Here is a 10,961-nt window from a genome sequence, read left to right on the forward strand (position 1 = left end):
GATGAGTGAGACCATTTTGCGTTTTTCTCTCTCTCTGACTTATTTCACTCAGCATAATAGATTCCATGTACATCCATGTATAGGAAAATTTCATGACTTCATCTCTCCTGACAGCTGCATAATATTCCATTGTGTATATGTACCGCAGTTTGTTTAGCCATTCATCTGTTGAAGGGTATCTTGGTTGTTTCCAGAGTCTTGCTATGGTAAATAGTGCTGCAATGAATATAGGTGTATGGAAGGGATTTTTGTATTGTATTTTTGTGTTCCTAGGGTATATTCCTAGGAGTGGTATAGCTGGATCGTATGGGAGCTCGATTTCTTTTTGATATTTTTTTGTTCCTACTGGAGCATCTTTTGATTGGAGATCCAATCTTCTCTGGGCCTAAAGTGACACCAGATGAGACCCTTATCAGTGATAAATTAACTCCTCCAAATCCTGTCTCTTGTTTTTATTACATCTTAAGAATTCATTGCCTTAGTACTGGAGAGATAGTATGGAGGTAGGGCATTTGCCTTGCATGTAGAAGGATGGTGGTTCGAATCCTGGCATCCCATTTGGTCCCCCGAACCTGCCAGGATCGATTTCTGAGTGTAGAGCCAGGAGTAACCCCTGAGTGCTGCTGGGTGTGACCCAACCTCCCCCCACCCCAAATAAAGAATTCATTGCCTTTAAGGAGGTCCTATCCTATACTCCTTCCCACCTGCTTCGCAACTATCATTGTCATAGTGGTCCCTTCTAACTGTATTCTCCTCTTCCCCCCTTTGTGGCAAGCTTCCTACCATTGACCAGTCCTCTTGGACTTCTTTTTATGGGGGAAGGGGTTTGGGCCACGGTGGTGCTCAGACATTACTCCTGGCTCTGCACTCAGAAATCACTCCTGGCAGGCTTGGGAGACCATATGGGATGCTAGGGATTGAACTTAGGTCAGCCACATGCAAGGCAAATACCCTACCTCACTGTGCTATCACTCTGGCCCTATTGGACATTATTTATATTGTGTTTGGATATTACTCTCTGGGTACTATGTCTTTGGGATAAAAAGGATGATCGTTGTTTTGGGTGAAACCAAATTCTAAATTGTGAACCAACAATTATTTTATTTTTTTCTAATAGCTGATAGTATTCCATTGTGTAGCTGATCCCTTTATTCACTCATCTGTTCTTGGACACTGATTGTTTCAGTGTTGTGCAAAACATTCTGTTTGGGGCCCCTAAGGTATATTCCAGGATTACTGGGTCATATGAGAGCTCAATTTCTAGATTTTTTGTGGAATGTCTATATTGTTTTCCAAAATAGCTTGACTAATCTATTTTCCCACCAGCAATGAATGAGAGTCCCTTTGTCACTATATCAAGGCTGGCTGGTCTTGTTCTTTTTGATGTCTCTGGTATGAGATGATATCTCAATCTCATTGTTGTTTTGATTTGCATCTCCCTGACAATTAGAGATATGGAACATTTTTCACATGCCTTTTGGTGATTTGTATTTCTTCATTGAGAACATTTCTGTTCCACTCTTCTCAGTATATTGTGGTAGGGTTAAATGTTTATTTCTTGTTAAATTCTACCAGTATTGGATGAATAATTTTTCCCATTTTGTGGTGGCTTTTATTTTGTGATGGTATCTCTGCAAAGCACATAACAGCCACTTGCTCAGTTCTTGGTGACTCTGGAGGCAACAGTGGTGATTACGAGGGCCCTAGGGCTGCTCCTTCCTCTTTGCTGAACTAGACTTGCTCCCTCAGATTGCCACCTAGTGAACTGTTACCAAGCTCTACTTTGGCCTGTACTTTTTTTATTTCTCCTTTTTTCTTTTGGTGCTCTTGGCTCTATCTTAAGACTCACTCCTAATGGGATCTAGGGACCATATGTGGTGCCTGAGAGGGAAACTGGATCAACTATAGGCAAAGCAAATGTTCTGTCTATCCTTTGTACTATGGCTCCACTCCCTCTTTCTTTTTTTATTGAGAGAGGTTGGTAGGTTGCTCCCAAGCAGTGCTCAGGGGACCTAGGGGTCATTTAGGATGATTCTTGGTCAATTGGGCTTGGCAGTTCAGAGCTTACCCTTGCCCAATCCCAGACCCCTGCATTGGCTCCCTGATCCCATGACTTATGCCTCCTCCCTGCCAATGTCCTACTTAGAGAAGTTTCCTAAACACCTCCTGTAGCTGCCAGTTGTGAGTAGTACGAGAAAGACATGGGTGTAGGAAAAGGGCAGAACTTGTCAGAGTCATGTGAAGGTAGCCTGAGTTGGGAGTACAATAGGAGCTGAAAGCTGAGAGATCAGATCCCAACTTCAACTGGAACTGAGATGAGTGAGTGTGGTGTTGAGAAAGATACTTGTGGGAAAAGATGCCCATAGATCCCTTTTGTGAAATAGCCAGTCCTCACTTTCTTCTTGAAAAACTAACTTTCTCTGAGGATGAAGAGGTATAACTTAATTCTCAACCCATGAGGGAAGTATAGTAATCCCCCCCCCATCTTCTTACAAAAGGATATTACATTTAAAAAAAGGATAGTACTTTTATTTATTTATTTATTTTTGTTTTTTGGGTCACACCCAGCAGCACTCAGGGGTTACTCCTGGCTCTATGCTCAGAAATCGCCCCAGCAGGCTCCGGGGACCATATGGGATGCCAGTATTCGAACCACCATCCTTCTGCATGCAAGGCAAATGCCTTACCACTGTGCTATCTCTTCAGCCTGATAGTACTTTTTCTTTAAAGGGATAGTACAAAAGGAATGAAGTGTGGTACTCCACATCAAAGCAGTCTGAGTGCTAGACCAGGATAGCTTCAGGCTTCAAGGCTATTCCCACTTATATACACCTTTCTTTTCTTTTTTGTTTATTTTTCTTAAAATGCTTTATTTTTTTTTTTTAATTTTTTACACCTTTCTTTTCTTGCTGTTGTGGCACTCAAACACTTTGATGCTCACTGGGGCTGAAACACATGACTACCAGAGGAAGCACATAGACCCTGTTGCGCTGGGGGCACCAGATAGCAGGCTACTGCAACCAGGCTCAGTACATGTGGGCAGCACCAGGGATTGAACTCATGATCTCAAATTAGCATCCCCTGAGGCCCCAAAATGAAATTCAGAGAAGTTTCCCTAATGGGACCTTACTTCAATTTAATGATACTACTCTTGTGAAAGCTTCCCTTGGCCCACGCACGCGCACACACGCACACAAATACTTGTTTTACATGAAGGAAAGCTTTCTTAGCTTAAAAAAGTGAAACCCCCCTCTTCACTCTCTCTCTCTCTCTATCTCTCTTTCCCTCTCTCACACACATACACAAAGTACATTTGGGAATTGCTAAAGAAGAATTTGGCACATCTTTACATAAATGTCAATGAGAATCCTGCTTGAAAGTTTATATTGCTTGGGAAGCTTTGATCATCATGCTTCTAACTAATGGGATCGATTTCTCTCATCTCCTGTGCCCAGGTTTTGCCGCTTCCAGACCTTATGCTTTAATTTATGATTAAAGCCAGGCACGTTCTGGCCACCTCTGACAGTCTCTCTTTTTCATACTACTGTGTTTCCTCCCACCCCACACTGCACTGCCAAATCCCACTGGACCAATCAAGCTGTCTGCTTCTCTATCCCGGTGGCTGAGTTTCCGAAGGGGACCACGGGGAACAAAAGGGAAACAAACAACCACGGCAAGGCTTGCTGATGGCTGTTTTCCGGAGCCAGAAAGCTGCAGAGGAAATCCATGTGTTTCTTTGGAGCCTGTTTGGTCTTCATCCTCCAAGCTCCCAGGACCCTGCCTTATCAAAGGCACAGCTTTGTTTGCTCATAACAATAATAAATAAAAGAACAACAGAACTAGGCAGATTGGGAGCTTCCAGTGCAGGTTTAAACTTGGGGGAGTTCTCTCAAGTATTGCTCGGGCTGCCCAAGAACCTTCTCAGTTCAGTACTGCTCATTGCCAACCCTGCTGGCATCACCAGAGCTATCCTGGTGATGCTTAGGGAACCATGCTCTGCCAGGAATTGGACCAGGGGCCTCTGCATGCCAGGTACGTGCTTCTGCCCTTCGTACCATCTCACCCTCCCCTTTATTTTTTTTCTTACACAATGGCCTTTATCCAAACTGAGTGAACTAGATTCAAAGAGAGAATTGGGCCTAGTTCAGCAAGTAGGACCTGATCTTGGTGTGACAGTAGTAGAGCCAGTATGCTACCCACTATTCCTTTCGGTATTAACCTCCTGGTGGCCTCTTGATCCCTACCTGGCTCTCATCCTCAACAGAACAATTCTCAGAGCAGTGGAGCTCTTCTTGGTCATATTAGGAGAACCCTGTTCATCAGCTCACTCTATGGTAGGATAGACGGATGCTGGGGAAAAGAATTCTGTACTATACATAGCAGGCTTGAATGCCTTTTATGCTCTTTTTTTTTTTTTTAAGTTCAGTAAGTTGCATTTTTTTTCCTTAAAGGATAAGAGTATATATATATATATTGTGATAGTGGCAATCGCCAATGTTTGCATAGGTCCAGAAAAATGGAGAAAATGGAAAAAAAGTCCTTGACCTTCTTTGCTCTTAAGAAACAAGGAAGCTCCAATGCCACCTCAGACTTTCTCTTTCATATTGTTCTGATTTTTATGCTTTTTAGGGCATCCAGGACTCTGCGTTAATAAAGGCCTTTTAATAGTTCATAATAATGCTAATAAAGCTGATGATCCCCTTTCTTATTGCTACCATAAATACCACCTCTTTGATGTTCAGCTAGTTATTTTGAATCTCTGAATGTTATCTTGTTCAGGCATTCTTCCTGCATGGAAAAATATTTGATTTTATGAATCACTTCTTAAAAAGAGACATTCCCTGTGGGGCTACTTAGACACAGTTTAAATCCAAAGTTACGCCCTGCAGAAGGTACCAGCGAGACCAGCAGCCAAGTCACTGAAGTCTTCCTTGCAATGGGGCTCCTGAGGCAGGGAAAAAGACCCCCTCTCTGTAACAGTTCTCAGGTGGGCCTCCAAGAATCCAACTCTGAACAAAAACCCTGTTCCTCTTTCAGAAGTCAGGAGGTCACTTAGAAAGCTACTGGGGTCAAAATTGCTGAATTGCTCTTGTCCCCATTTCATTAGGCCACTTAAGCCCTTATTTGGAGAGTCTTACAGCTTGGTGACCCACTAACCAAGACTAAGAATGGGATATAAGGATTTTGTTTGAGGAACAGAACTCTTAAGTGGAGATGGGTAGATACCCATAGTCAGCATCACTCACCTGCCTTCTTTTGTCATACTTTGGAAGATTCTAGATGAATTCATGAAACATTGATGCACATATCTATACTAAAGATGGGGGTAATTTATGGTTACACTCATTGGGTTGACTTCTTAGTCCACTATCAAGTATATTTTCAATGTTCTTTACATTGAAAATTTGGGGCAGACTTGTTAGGGTGTCTGGTAGAGTAATAGATTGGGCTAATCATCAAAGAAGCAGACTGAATAGACATTGGTTCCCCCCATCTCAATATACTTGTTATAATAAATATGTGAATTAAAACACTGCAAATATCAGTAACAGAAAAAGAAAAGTAGAGATTGTCAGTGAATGAAAAGTATCAGTCATTTCAGCCAGTTGGAAGATGGCTGGGGTAGATAAATGAAACTGAGCAGAGTCAGGCTCTTCTTGTGTGTGAGGTCCACAGTGGAGAAAGTCCCTGGGCTTGACCAGCCTGAAGAGCAACAGAGATAGAGTTGGAAAATGAGAAGAAAAGCTAAACTGCATTGGGTTAATACAGAGCAACCTTTAACTCAAGAAAGCAGAAGCAACCCACTCTCTGACCTGAGGGGCTATCAGCTAGTGTGGGGTTGGGGCCATCCCAAGAATCTGCTTCTCTGGCTCCCAGAGAGAAGAGATTCAACAATAGCTCAAAAAAAGAGTTGGGAGACATAGGAGAAAGGGTGGAATTTCAGAATAAGTGAACTAAATTCTCTCTCCAAAGGCATGCAGGCTCAAGCAATGACAGACTGGTGTATTTTTTGAGAGGTGTGGGAAAAGACAAACTAAAGCTGCACTGAATTCTTGGTGGTGAGCTAGAGGAAGAGGGTGGTTCAGTATTGGGCCTTGTTATTCTAGGTCTTTATACACCCGATTTTTACATTTGTTTTATTTATATACATATAGATGTGTGTGTATACATATTAAAAAAAAAGGACAAGGGGAAAGAATTACACTAATTACAGAGGAGGGGATTACAGAGGACCGAGGAGTGTGCCGTGTCTTTCCTGCCCATTTGGGTTGCTAACATGGCTATGATTTTTGGCTCCCTCAGAATATCAGATTGTCTTTGGTATACCATAACCTGCTGGAGACTCAGCATCTGGCAAGTGAAGTTTGCCTTCACCTTAGTGAGAACAGCTTCAGTGTGGTCTAAGAGAAGGTAGTGGTTAAGGGGTGAGAACCCTGTACAGCTTACATTTAAGATCAGTGTCTCACAGTTGCTAATGGCTCTATTGTAGCTCCTTTTGAAACAAAGGAACACAGATGGAACACAGCCTATCACACCAAAGTTATCTTTGGCCCTTTCTTGAGTTCTGAGGGTCCTATCTTTGTGTAAATAGTGAACCCTTGATACTTGTGTTTTGCTTTTGTCCTTGTACCATACCTAGCAATGCTCAGGGGTTACTCTACTGTGCACTCAGGAATCACTCCTGATGGGCTCAGGAAGCCATAAGGGACACCAAGGGTCAAATCCACGTCAGCTGCATGCAAGGGGAGAGCCATACCTGCTGTACTATCCTGTACCCTGACCCTCAGTGTCTTCTGTCTTTTTTGGCACTGTGGGGGAGGGGGTCCGTCCTAATGAGTGGAAAGGCCTTCCTGGCTGCTCCACTTTCCCTGCTTCCTTTCTCTCTGAACCCTTCATTTCTTTCCGAATGAGACCAACTGCAGTTAGAAGTCTTAAAGCTTCTTGATCACTGTCCCCCACCCCTGCCAGGATCCTTCCTCAAACTTCCTTTTACATGATGTGCCTAGAGAAGTGTGTGATTTGCACGAATGTACCAGTAAATACACGCACACACATATGTACACATTGTGTATATCTAGAGGTTATCATCAGCACACACACATATTTACATGGGTTTGACCCTGCCAACTAGGACCCTTGAAACAGGTTTATAGAAAAATATAAAATAAAAATACTCATATAAAATAAAAGTACTCATACTACTACAAAATAAAAAAATCCAGTTTGTGGAATTCACACCCCATGGGACATTATTTTGATTAACTTCATTGTTACAAACCTCTTTTCTTAAATTAACTTTACCAAATTAATTGATGTATAAGAAAGTACTCAGAAATGTTGACTGAGTTTTGATAAATGCATTCATCTGTGTAAAAGCAACCATGAAGATTTCATATCAAGATATGAAGTATTGCCGTCATCCCAGACAGTCTGTCATAGTTAAGTGAAACTCTTGAACTTCTTAGTTCAAAAGGGTTTTAGAAATTTTGAGGATTTTAGATTTTGAATTTAGGATTTTAGGATTTTTGAATTTAGAAATGTAATAAGTGTGGTGGCTTAGTTGACAAGTGCTGTCTGGGGCTCCTGTTAGTGGTATGATTAGTAGGCGGATGGCAAAGCTAAAAGGAGATCAATACGGGCCCAGAGAGATAGCACAGCGGCGTTTGCCTTGCAAGCAGCCGATCCAGGACTAAAGGTGGTTGGTTCAAATCCCGGTGTCCCATATGGTCCCCCGTGCCTGCCAGGTGCTATTTCTGAGCAGACAGCCAGGAGTAACCCCTGAGCACCGCTGGGTGTGGCCCAAAAACCAAAAAAAAAAAAAAAAAAAAAAGGAAGAAAGGAGATCAATACGTAACTCTGATCATGTCTGTCCTCGGACCTTTTTGGGACCTGCTGACATTGACTATTATATGTCAGGTCTTCTGCCAGCAATCAGGGATACAACCCCCAAAACACATCATAGAGTCTTTCCTCCAAAAAAAATTTACATTCTGGCAAAAAAAGATGTTAGTAAGAGAGAAATAAGATGCATACTATTATTTTAGGAAATAGATTATGAAAAGAAGAAAAGGAGAGAGGGGAGTAAGCAAATGAAGGTGAGCTAATTTAAAGAGGAGTCACAGCTAATGTATTAGGTCTCTATGCTCTGAAGAAATCATCAGACAGTTTGTACCATATGCTGCTTCCTAAAATGGCATGGTATCTTTAAAGTTTGTTTTGCAGAATGCTAGTATCTGCTACATTTCTATTCTTTTCATTTCTTTCTTTTTTGGGGGGGAGGGTTTATTTTTGGGCCACACCTGATGGCATTCAGGGGTTATTCCTGGCTCTGCACTCAGAAATTGCTCATGGCAGGCTCAGGAGGCCAAATGGGGCTGTGTGCAAGGCAAATGCCTTACTGCTGTATATTGCTCTGGCCCCTGAATTTCTTTTTTTTTGTTGTTATTGTTTTTTTGTTTTTGTTTTTGGACCACACCCAGATGTGCTCAGGGGTTACTCCTTGTTCTCTGCTCAGAAATCACTTCTGGCAGGCTTGGGGGACCATATGGATGCCGGAATTCAAATCACGTTGGTCCTGGGTCGGCTGCTTGCAAGCAAATGCCTTTCCGCTGTGTTATCTCTCTGGTACCTGAATTTCTTTTTTAAAAGGTTTCTGTTACCCCTCAAGGACTCTATAATTAATATATAATTCTAAGGTTGCTAGGGCAAGAGGGTTGAACTTCATGGTGAAAAAGGTATGAAGAAAGTTGGATTAAATAAAACAAAGAAGGGGCTGGAGAGATAGCATGGACGTAAGGCGTTTGCCTTGCATGCTGAAGGTCAGTGATTCAAATCCCGGCATCCCATATGGTCCCCTGAGCCTGCCAGGAGCAATTTCTGAACATAGAGCCAGGAGTAACCCCTGAGCGCTGCCGAGTGTGACCCCAAAACAAAAACAAACAAACAAACAAACAAAAAACCAAAGAAGGTCTTAGGAAGATTTTCTTGATGCTATAAGCAGGCTAATATGAATTATAAATCTTCATGAGGGCAGATTAGAGTGTACAAATTTTTACAGACTTTGTGTATAACTGGCAATGCTAAGTGTTTACTCATGGCTCTGTACTCAGGAATTACTCCTGGCAAACTCAAGGGACCATATGGGACATTGGGAATTGAACCCTAGTCAGCTGAGTACAAGGCAAAATGTCTTACTTGCTGTAATTTTCTTTTTCTTTTTTTTTTTTTTTTTTTTTTTTTTTTTTGGTTTTTCGGGCCACACCGTTTGATGCTCAGGGGTTACTCCTGGCTAAGTGCTCAGAAATTGCCCCTGGCTTGGGGGGACTATATGGGATGCCGGGGGATCGAACCGCGGTCATAATCTTTCCTTGGCTAGCACTTGCAAGGCAGACACCTTACCTCTAGCGCCACCTCGCCAGCCCCTATTTGCTGTAATTTTCAATCTGGTCTCTTGCAGACATTTTTTTTCTCACTAAGTAATCCTTTCCTCGTGGACCATCTTATGTGTGGTACATATCACACATGTAACAAAAGATTCTGTTCTAGAGATTTACACCCCAGTAAATTGGAACCACCAGAGAGGATAAATGAATTTGGGGACAAGTAATTTAGAGGCATGACTTTATCCTCTGTCCCTCCAATGTGTGGGCCACTTTCTGGGTTTGGCAGGCTCCATTGAACAGTCAGGTGTGAACTTTGAGTCTACTCTCATTCAAAGATCATATCAGCACCCACCAGTAGTAAGAAAGCTGCTACTTAGAGAAGTCAGAAGGTGTCCAAGGTCATGCCCATCTTTGCAGAATGAGACTTGACCCTTGTCTTGCTGGATTCCAGCCCCTGATTACAGACCTCAACCTCTACCTCCTTTTTTTCCTCTGGTACTATTGAGTCAACATCTCTTCAGGAGATAGTTTCTGTTTCTTCTGCTCTATGTCAAATATTTCTGGCTTCATCTCATGCTGATTCTGGGCGAGTCCTTGGTAAGTCCATGCAGCCAAGGTCATGGTGCCATAGTTCCACCCGCACAAGTTTAGAAGTTAGGGCCAGATGGCTGTTCCCTGGTGGCCTTGGCCAGAAGAGTTGGCCAGAGACTGCTGGATCTCTCCATCCACTCCTTTCTTTTCTCCTGGCAAGTTTTTTTTCGAACAGCTGCCGTGCCAAGCCCTTTTTTATGTGTTACCTACTCTAGAACCTGGGGAGGTGGGGGAAGTCCAAATAACACCCCATTTTCCTGCTAGAGGACCTAGAAAGCTCCCAGGATGTCTCTGAGGGGGCAGTGCCATATGGGAAAGACTGGTTGGCTCTAAGTGGAGACTTTTGCCAGTATCTGGGAGGAGAGGGGGGAATTCCGAATTTACTGGAAAGAGTAAAAGCATATCTGTCAGGAAAAGACCTGAGATAGCTTCTTTATCTCCAGCATCTCCACCATCCTCCCAGGAGACTTCTGGGGAATTTGGAAGAGATTAGTCACTCCTGCTAACTCATTTGCTAATTTGGATAGAGGGATGCTGGCTTCTTCTGTGCTCTCTGAAATTTCTGTGCTCGCAGAAATTCAGGTGTTTTAGAACTAAGCTCACTGTCCTTTTATACATTCCTTCTTTGGGTCCCCATTTCTGTGTACATCCTGATCCTGATCCTGACCTCCAGGACAGTCTCTCCCATGCTGTTCTGATGTGGCCGTGTTCTAGCACCTGTGGGCAAAGCCAGCCACAGAGGGAAGAAGCTTTTAGATGTAATCTTGAAATAGATGCAGACTGATTGCCCTCTAATTGTGAGGTGAAGCTAGAGGACGCTCCACAACATTCTGACTTCGATGTAGGCTATGCAGATTCCAGGATCTTTAACTACAGAAACCTGACACCAACAACAGCAACTGGGTGAAAAATAAGTATATTGGCACTACAGACAATGACTTGGGTTGGACAACCTAGTAGGCCTGGAGCCTAGAGTTGGTCTTATGC

The sequence above is a fragment of the Suncus etruscus genome, chromosome 6 (assembly GCF_024139225.1).
Source record: "Suncus etruscus isolate mSunEtr1 chromosome 6, mSunEtr1.pri.cur, whole genome shotgun sequence".
In the NCBI taxonomy this organism is placed as follows: Eukaryota; Metazoa; Chordata; class Mammalia; order Eulipotyphla; family Soricidae; genus Suncus; species Suncus etruscus.